Source organism: Gymnogyps californianus, chromosome 3, assembly GCF_018139145.2.
Source record: "Gymnogyps californianus isolate 813 chromosome 3, ASM1813914v2, whole genome shotgun sequence".
In the NCBI taxonomy this organism is placed as follows: Eukaryota; Metazoa; Chordata; class Aves; order Accipitriformes; family Cathartidae; genus Gymnogyps; species Gymnogyps californianus.
Genome location: NC_059473.1, coordinates 18,545,020 through 18,555,053, shown reverse-complemented (window position 1 = coordinate 18,555,053; position 10,034 = coordinate 18,545,020).

Sequence of the window (10,034 nt, the reverse complement as noted above, 5' to 3'; positions counted from 1 at the left end):
GAAAAGCTTCACGAGGCCGAGCTATATTTAGCAAAACAATGTGAATCAGTAACGGGAAGGCGCAGGAGGAGAAGGACGCAAATCCATTTGCTTCCCCGGGCACCGTGGGCAGCTATAGGTGAAGGACATTTCCTGCCTTCCCCTCCTGACATGAAACTGCTGGAAGGCAAAACGCATCTTTGGGCGAAAGGCCTGGGCACCCCCAAACCCAGCTCAAGTCCTGACTGTGTGCATCGATCCGCTGATGGTGTTCATGCAGCCTCCTAAGGAACGGGCTATGCCCCAAGGCGGATGCCCGCTGGGCACTGCTCTTGGTCACGGGGTGGGCCAGGCCCACCAAGGCTGCTGAGAGATGCTCGATGGTTTTGGGGACTGCTCTCCCCTCTCTGTTCTCACCGAGTGAGCGGTACCTTGCCATACGCTGGCTTAGTGCAGGGACTGGGTTTGTTCCGCCTGTTGCTCCATGCTGCCACTCACACTTTGCCACCAAAGTGGATAACCAAGCACACAACTACAAACTTGCAGTTACTGCGCTGCACCTTCAAATGCAGAGCATACAGCTGCTGCAGCACTTCATATATGTGTCTATGCACAGGCATGTACACATTGTTTGCCCCAGTGTTTAAGTGCTAACAAGTGCAAGTTCGGTGTGTCTGAAGGGAAGCTTTGCCTTCAGCTCCACTCAGCCAACCCCCAGACTGTATATAGATGTGTACATACATACGTGCATGTGTTTCCTCAGACCGGATAATTTAATCTTCTTAAATTCATATTATATAATGGGGGCATGTGTGGGTGTTTTACATTAGGCTTCAGCAAGCTGCTCCTTTGTGCCAGATTAAAATGAATCACAAGGAGCTGATCTAGCCCCTGCAGATGCGTGGAAATTCGGATGGGTGCGGGTGAGCACGCTGCGAAGGGCTACCGGTAACCTTACCGGTAACCTTCTGCGGCCTTAATGGGAGGGCAGCAGCAGGGCAGACTTGGTGCACACAGGCCCCTTGCCCCCACCAAGCCTCCTGACAACAAAGTTTGGAGCCGGGGAGAGGAGTAAGAAAACAAGCAAGTCTCCAAAGCACTGGGGAAACAGCTCCCCTCCGTTTCGCTGGCCTGGCCACCAGGACCCCCTCTCCATGCTGCGTACCCCAGGACACACGTGCTTGTCCTTACTAGCTTTGCTAATTTCTGCCCTAAAAGAAGACAAAGGCTTGACTTTTAAAAGACTTTTTTGAAGCTGAACAGCCTAAGTCGGTGCCTGATGGTATGTGCAGGGCCTGGAAGACCACTCCGGGAGAAGGAGAGAGGCAGGGTGCTGCTTCAGGCAATGTCAATCCATATTATGAGGTCTCTTAAAATTAACTTTACAGGCTGCCCTGAGTGCCCGCGTCTCCCACTGAGTCCAGCTGAAACGGGACGCAAGATGGGGCCATAGCTCAGTTCCCTGGGATGTTTCATCAGAAGCAAGCCTGCCTGTTTCCCTCAGACATACACATACTTGTTATGGATTTCCTGGTCTTGTCCATACAAAATAAAAGCCAACGAAAACCCCACATGTACCCCCGAGTCCCTCTTGCACCAGGCACACCGAGTTGTCTCTCTAAATGCCCTCCCACACTCGGCAGGGCTTGAGGTCCAAAGTTTCCCCCTCCTTGGGAAGCATGTTCCTTTAAATACCTAATTCTTGATACACCTGAGCCTGCAAAGGAGACCTAGGGACAGGACTGGGGCTCGCCCTCCCCTCTGTCCACCCTCCACAGCTCCCGCAGCCACCGCTGAGAAAAAGCAGCTCAGATCAGCTCTTCACCCATGTCCTCTGGATGCCTGCCTTGCCATCCCGGCTGGCAGGAGCAGATAGTTTCGAGGTTCTACCTAGATAACGGCCTTTGGGGGGGGGGGGGGGAGGAACCGAACAAAAATCCCTGGGCACATATGCGCTGAGGGCGATTACTTCCCAGTGACTTGGTGAGAACATCGGCCCCAGCCCTGGCCAGTTCCCATCGGGAGGCCTGGGGATCGGTGCTTTTATTGCTCGCTTTGGCTCTAAGCCACCGCGAGATTTATTCGTGTGATTAACCATAAGCGCGTTAATAGTCCTTTTGAAAGAAAAGGCACACCTCCCGTGATTTCCATCAACTGCGCTTGGGTGCTTTGCTGGATCAGGCGCGGCTTAAACCTCCCCCAGAAGTGAAATGTTTCTTGGGTGAGGTGTGTACCCGGACGCTGCACCTTTGGCCCTTCCCTTGGGGGAAGTCTTTGTAAAGGTATCCCAGGGACGGGGGGTGTTTTATAAGCCTGGGGAGGTGTTCTCCATGTAGGGGGGTTGTCCTGTGCCTCCTTCTTCTTTGCTTGCCCCAGCCAGGTATGAAAAGCTGGGGCTACAGAGGCGGAGCAGAAGGAGCTGTTGTACCCTCATCTGCAGCTCCTACTTTAATAAGAACAAGCTTTCCCTTGTAGGTAAGCCTTTATATCAATGTCTGGGCTGAAAGTAAGGGAGCCCCATTAACCCTTGAGCTGCTGAGCCACCGCCTTAGAAATCTGCGTGTCCAAGCAATCAGTTTTCATTACATCCCAGATCCTAAAAGGCCAAATTCTCACTCCTCTCAGGGGGCAAAGCAAGGGGAGTTTCTGCCATCCATGGCTCCACAGCCATGAAGCAGTACACAGGAGGAGAGAATAAAATGGGATCAGATCAAAGTATTTAATTGCAAATGAGAATGAACCACTGTGCTCTTCCTCTGCTCCAGTGACAGGAGCAAGATGCAAGCACTTCAAATTGCCATTTTTTTTGCCTTTTGTTTTCAGCCAGTTCTAGTAAATGGAGCCCAGCCTGCCCTGATTTCCACTTCTTTCCTCATCTCAACTGCTCACCAGACCCCTCTTTCACTGCTGCGCGTTTTTGCATTAAACACTTGGGACTACCTAGTCACCTGAGGGCAGAAGCAGCAGCACTTGGACTCTCAGCTGGGATAAACTGATTTCCAGGACGCTGAGCTGATTAAAACCAGATGAGCCCTCATGGCTTTTTTTTTTTCCTTCAGTTAATTTTATAAGTCTCTGTAATATTTTGTTTTTCAGGACTTTATAAACCAACAGAAGACAAACAAGCGATAACAGCCATTCACTCGTACATTACGAATCGGCAGCAATCTAGCAGGAGCAGCATGCTGGTGAAGAACAGACCATCACTATCCCCACAGAAGGCACTTGTGCATAACCACAGCCAAGGAGAAATAAAACTACTGGGGGGTCATTTCCACAGGTTTTCCCCTAACCTGCTTGCAACGTAAGAGTTTTCGTTGCATTTACCTTCAACCGTGCAAATATAACCATACTACCCGTCCAGATTTAGATGCAGCTGAGGGCCACAGGGACTAACCGCACGATAGCCGTGGGGCTGAGCATCCCTGCAGCAGCGCTGGCATCCCAGACCCTCCTCAGCCATGCATGTTGCTACCTCCCTTTTGCCAAGAGGGTAAGTAAGGCTGCACGAGGTGACGTGACCGGCACAGGGTCACCCCTGGGGTCATCTCCATTCGGGCGCGGAGCTTGCTGGCTCTTGTCTCCCAGCCAGCCTTGCGAATCCTACGGGGAAAGTTTCCTAGTGAAAAAATAAACTCTTCCCACTCGGAATTTAAAAACAAAACCATGGAAACATTTCTCTCCATCCTAATGTTTTGCAAAAAGTTATTTTAACAAATTTAAATTTGGGGCTCGATTTGACCGGCTGGTGCCCTTTGAAATAGTTGAATCCAGGCCATCGCCGCAATCATGTCGGAGCCAGGTCTTGAGCTCCGTCTTGCCTGACACCCCCGCCAGCACCCAGGACATTAAAAACCCCCTCCTCAGCCGAGAGGGCAGTGGTGGTCAGCCTCTCCCTGATTCCTGGTACCTGCATACATGGGAGCTGCCGTGCAGCATGCAGTATCTTGCTTTGCTCCCCCATGTTTCATGGCCTCCTTATAAATAATTTGCCTGCCCGGGGATGCTACGGACTGGTTGAAAGTGCTGCCCGCCGCAGCCTGCCACCTTGGTAGCATCACCAGAGACTGTCCCATATGCCTCTGCCCAGCAAAAGCTTCCTAAGAGGCAATGACTACCACTCAAACAAACTCTGGGCTGTCCCCGCGTGGCCCTACCTGTGCCTGACCTGGCACGAACCCTCTCCTTTCCGCGCTTGTGGTGCACGGTCTATTTATTTCCTCGGAAAAAAAATAGGCTTTCACGGTGTCATTCTTTCCAGCCGCTTTCCACACAGCATCGCATTTCGTGGTGACTTCCAGATGGTGTTTGAGAAGAAAAAGCCACTCCATGCATGGCCGTCCTGCCCCACGTGCCTGGTTGTGAGGCAGGTTGGGGAGCAGAGAGGAAAAATGGGGTTTGTGCCCCGCATCAAGAAGCAAGAAGGATGGATACAGCTGGCAGAGCGGAGGGGTTTGATCTTACGGACCCAGATGGGCTGCTAAGGGGCCGGGAATTGGATCTGCTTTTGCAACATCACCTCTGGTTTTATTTTACACTAACCCCCAGGAAGGAAGGGGCCGTGGTGGAGCCGAGCCTGCAGCCCTCTAGCAAGGCTGGCCCGGGGTGGCTGAGCAGGTTTGCATCCAGCTCTGCAGGCCCAATTCAGCAAAGCCCTTAAGCTTGTCCTGATAATTAAGTTTGTGCTTAAGGGCTTTACTGAATTGGGGCCTTTGCTCGCGTGGTGACAGCTGCTGTAGATAACTGGGAGGAGAGCGGAGGGGGCAGTGATGGAGGGGAGGAAAGGACAGAGGACACGGTCGCATCTCTGGCTCGAGAAACCTAAAATATGATGACCCTGTTTTCTCCATGGTTTTCCCCACTTTTCTTCTCTGTTGCTAAAGATAGCACAGCTTGTTAGCCCCGTGTCCATCCTGGCCAGTGTTTCACCCAACACCTGGTCCTGGACATACCCCCACGTAGCCTACAGGCTTCCTGGGCACATCTGTCACTCGGGGCTGGTCTCTGTGATGGGGACAAGGGGAAGGCGATGCATGCAAAGCTCTTCCCTGACTTTCTGTGCAGACGCAGCATAAAAATCATGGAGGATGGGGAGAGGGGCAGAGGAAGGGGGTATAAAAGCAGTCCGTGCCCTTGCTTTCTGTGCTGTTAAAAACTAGCGATTGGTTGGGGTTTGTTCTTTCTTGGAGCCAACAGCCAAGAGGCTGAAACAGCGTCATCTTTACTCTTCCCTGGCCCTCTCCCTTGCCCACAGCTCCCACCAGAAGGGCAGAGTTTCACAGCCATTTTGCAATAAGGTAAAGTCAACTGAGCAGCAGAGAATTGGGGGTTTGATGGGGACCTCACATGGCTTACGTGTCCCACTAGCACCTCCTTCAGGCTCCTGCAAAAGGAGGTGTCATCTCCATCCTTCTGCTGAACCCTGACAGCGCTTGCAGGAGATCTGCTCTGAAACAGCGTGGATGAGCAGTGGAGCCCCACGTTCAGGGGAGGAGAAGGCATCCTTGCCGGTCTGCTCTGGAGATGCACTGAGGACCCAGTGCCTGCAAGGAAGCCGGCAGGAGATGCAAGCTCTCAGCGCAGCTCCAGTTCATGCCAATACAAAAGGACACATTAAGAACAAAGAGTGTCTGGGTTAATATTTATATGCTGTCAGGGGAAGAGAAATGCATTTTGGCTGGAATCGGAGTATGGAAGATATTTTCATTTAAAAAATTGAATCCTTTACTGAATCACTGCATTTTGCCTTTTTGTTACGCTACGGTTTTATTTATTAACGGGTTTATTTTTTTTAACAGGGTGTCCCGCTGGTATTTATTTCCCTTTTTTAACCTGTTGGTCAGATGAGTAGTTCCCTGAGAAGAGTTGACTCTAGAGGCAACACCAGTGCTTCCCACTTTCTGGCAGGTCCCTTGCTAGCACCAGGGAGACAGTGGGGGCCTGAGAAACACAGAGGCAAGTCCCCTGCCTAAAAGGGAGAGAGGCAATGTGTAAATCCAAGCATCAAGAAGGCAACAAAACACAGGAGCTGACCGGGAGAATTTATTGCTTCTGTAGGATCTTGTCTCTGCTGTTGTACTTGTTTGGCTCTGCTGCCGTAATTAAAGCAATGCTGCTCTCCGCTGTGGCTGCTGCTATAATAGCGCAAAGCAGCTTTTACACCAGTAATACTATTTTTACATGGAAAGAGGACTAACGTTATCAATGTCAGGCACATCTGTCCCAACATAACTGAGCCAATACTCTAGCTTTGGCTGCTGTAAGTGCAGGTAAACCGTCACACCCCCACCACAAAGCGTGGGAGAGGCTGAATGGGTGGGTGCAAGGCAGCCTCCAGGAGTTTCCCCAGCAGGGTTAGCTTCGTTAAGAAGAGTTGAAAGGACTGAGGAGAGAAGATCAGTACTGAAAGTTTAATGAAGTCAGGAGGATAGTTGCTCACTCAGCACTGAGCCCCAAGCTCCACTGGTTGTTGGATAAAAGCCTTTTAAAGGCAGACTAGGAAGAGCTACGGCCACAGTGCAGATGAGGGGCAGAGGACACGTGAACCAGGATGCGCTGGGAGGTCTGACTCCTCGCAGGCATCCAGCTCCTCTGGGTTTGTGGTATGTCTGGGCTCGGGGAGCAGATCCAGGCACTCGGGAGAGAGGGACTCTGACTGCACGGGTCTTGGCGATGCTCATCTCCCCACTCTCTCCTGCACGTGCACGTGTGTGCAAGAGCCAGCGTGGTTCCGTATGGTCATAAGCCTGTCCCATCCCAGACTTGATGAAAGTTTCTTACTGGTGCCTATTAAATCATACCATGATCCTCAGCACCGACCTTAACTCTGACCTAAAAAGACCTACATCTGTCAAGGAGCAAGAAGTAATCCCATAAAATCCTCAGCTTCCTACTTAAGAGCAGAGGCTAGTTATCCTTTTGCCTTCTGCCCCGAGAGCTCGCTAAGACGGGGATTGATGCAGTAATTGCTTCTTTGGGGACTCGAGGAATGAATAGCTAAAGTAGCTCAGCTCTGCAGTCCTGCGCCTACGCAGCGGCAACTCTTCCAAAGGCTGCAATCTGGCCCCAACGGGGACGAGGGTTCCTGCTCCCAGTGAGGCATCTCGCTCCCTGCTTCTTGACCCACCACCCATGATAATGATGTAGCAGGACGGTTCCTCCCTCCCCTCACCCGCCGCTACTCCTGCCATTCCCAAAGCAGCAGGGAAAGGACCCTGGCCCCAGCTCCTCACATCCCATACGGTTACAGACATGAGGGTGGGACACAGTCTTCACCACGTAACCCCTTCTTCCCGCAAGGCCCCCAGTGAGGGTCACTGCGGTTAGTTTTACATGGCTCTGGGTACTTCCCATGGCAGGAAGCGGCCTGACAGCTGCTGTTCTCTGGCAGCTGCATCATCTGGTCAGCCCGCAGGGGAAGGGATGGGCTTTATCTTAAATCTGTCGCTACTGTTGAAAAGGTGTAATCAGCCAGCTCAGTCGTGCCACTAAAGAAGAGACAAATTCTCTGCTCACCTACCTCTACCTCTACCGACCTCAGTGCAATTGCACCAGGGGAAAACCCACCCCCTTTGCCCTGCTGCGGGTACCGCTCCCAGCTGCTGAGGGTACCCAGGACACGTGGTGACCCCTGTCCCACCCCGTGCCCGTAGGTGGGGGCAGCCCCCCTACCTGCCACTGAAACCTGGGCACTGAAACTCCTGCAGAAAGCGTGTTAGGGGAAAATTGCCTCCAGAGCTGCACCAGCGGCACAAGCTGGTGCTTGCCCAGGTCTTCGAGTCATTCTGGACCGGTGTCAGGCACGCTAAAGCTGCATCTGCAGCCCTGGTTGAGCAGGGAAAGCGGCTGGCTGCTGAGGTCTGGATCCACGGCTCTCCTCCTCCTCCTCCTCCTCCTTGTGTGCGAGGCCGTCTGCGCTCACCGGCGTGTGCGGGACACGCTCTCTGCCGGGAACGCGCGGCCCTGCAGCATCTCCACGCCATTGCCTCTGCGGGAAGCGGCCGCAGCCTGGCCCTGGGTGGGTGCACGCACCTATTTATCTTCGCGTACAGGACAGACGAGCCACGCCGTATGCAGAGCTGCTTGGCGTTTCGCAGCTACGGAGAAAGCCTGTGTGCTGGTTTTGTGGAGGGGACTCCCATTTAGTAGGCAGACGGCGCCAGAGGGTTTGTGGGTGGGAAGGTGTCTTTCCAAACACAGCCTCAGCCACCACCAGCTTTGTCTTGCAGTCGGGGTGTTTCTGCAATACAGAAAACTATCACCATGGCTCCCTCCCCCCCAAAAAAGAGCACTCGACAGCCGAGGAAGCAGGTTGCGAGCGCAGTCACAATTGATGCTACGAGAAGTGGCGCTTATCCCACAAGCAGCCTCTTAAAATGCTCCGCGAACCCCACACATGAGCATCGCCAACACCTCCATGGTGCACAGCCACCCCTGCGAGAGGGTTTGGTGATCAGGCCATGCCAGCCAGGCTCCGTAGCAGTTTGAAAGGTATGGGGAAGGATGAGGATGGCCTCCTCCACTTGAAGTTAAAGGCTACATAAGCAGGCAGGAGAACTAGCAGCCACCCCTGCCGGGGCTGAGCAAGGTGTCTGGAGCTGGCATCAGGTGGCAAATGTCCCGGGACCTTCAGAGCATCTTGGTTTGTATGGAGGAGGAACCATCCTACTCACCTGGCCGGGGACCACAGGGTCTCACCACCGTGGGACATGTAGGGGCCAAGCCTGCTCACAGATGGGGCCAACAGATTCACTGGGGTATGTTGGACACGGTCAAAACCTGCGGCTCAGCTGCGGTGCCTAGAAGCAAGGGATGGGATAGGGGCCTGACCAGGGATGGTCTTTCTCATAGCTACTGCACCACCACCAAAACCAGTACCTCGCTTGAAACGTGGTGTTCCCTGACCTGGCCAAAGTCATGCTGGGCTTGCAAGGTGGGACTGGCTGGATGAACACAGAGCTGCAGAGGAGTCAGGCGCCCATGTCCGCGTCTGCAAGGAAGCTCCTCTCCCTTATCAGTGCCTGGGTTGACCCAGCCTCGCTAGCACCTGCATCTTGAAAGCTGTCAGCCTCACCATCCTGAGGGTGTGCCTGGTGCAGGTCCTTGCAGAGATAACCCGGCTCTGTGGCAGCAAGCGTTTCTGGAGCCGATGCTCCCGGGTGCCATGATACACCCCACTTCTTGCGGGGAGCTCTTGGACCAGCAGAGAGACCCTTCGTTAGGGAGATGGGAAGGAGGATGGTACAGTGGCAGGGCTGGCCAAGCCTTGCTGCGGGCTGCTTCGATAGAAAAGCAATCACTCACGCTCCACCTAAAGGCCTGTGATTTAATCCCAGGGGACCAACAAGGGGAGATCCAAGATAAACACCTGTGCATTCACAAATAGGAAATGGAGTTGCTTTCATGTCCTGAGCCTGTTGATTAACCGGGGTTATTGTTTGGCTTGGCGCTCGCTGCTTGGTGACTTGGAAAGAAGGTAACTAAAAGAGATCGTTTGGTTACACTCCCTAAATTCAAGTATCTTTAAATAGTGCACGGGATTGTGTTTTGCCTGCAGAAGACTGATGGGAAAAGGTAGCAGAAGAGTGCAGATGGCTATCAGAAAGGAACCTGTGTTTAGTCTGCTTGTGCCAGATGGGAATGGAAAGTTCGCTCCCTTGCCAAGTGTTTAAAAGAGGAAATAGGATGTGATATTCTGCCTCCCACTCCTTTCTCTCCCCTGAAACCAGCCTGCTGCTCTACTTCCATTTGTTGTAAAAAGGAAAAAAAAAATGCAGCTTGGCCCATGTAAAGCCTTGGAGATGGTTAGAGACACACCTCGTTCCTTTTTAATGTGTTTATTATGTGGAGATGGATGGAACAGTATATTTTTATACGCAGCTGGGTCCAGCACTGCACAGCACCTGTCTTTCAGTCTCTCATATTCATCTGTGTAACAGAAACAAAACCGCAAAGTCCCCGAACCACAGAGATTCTCTGCTGTGATCTCCCTATCTCTGGCAAGGAGGAGATGAACCTCTACCACCGCTCAAGGTTCATGTCAGACAGCTTGGCTG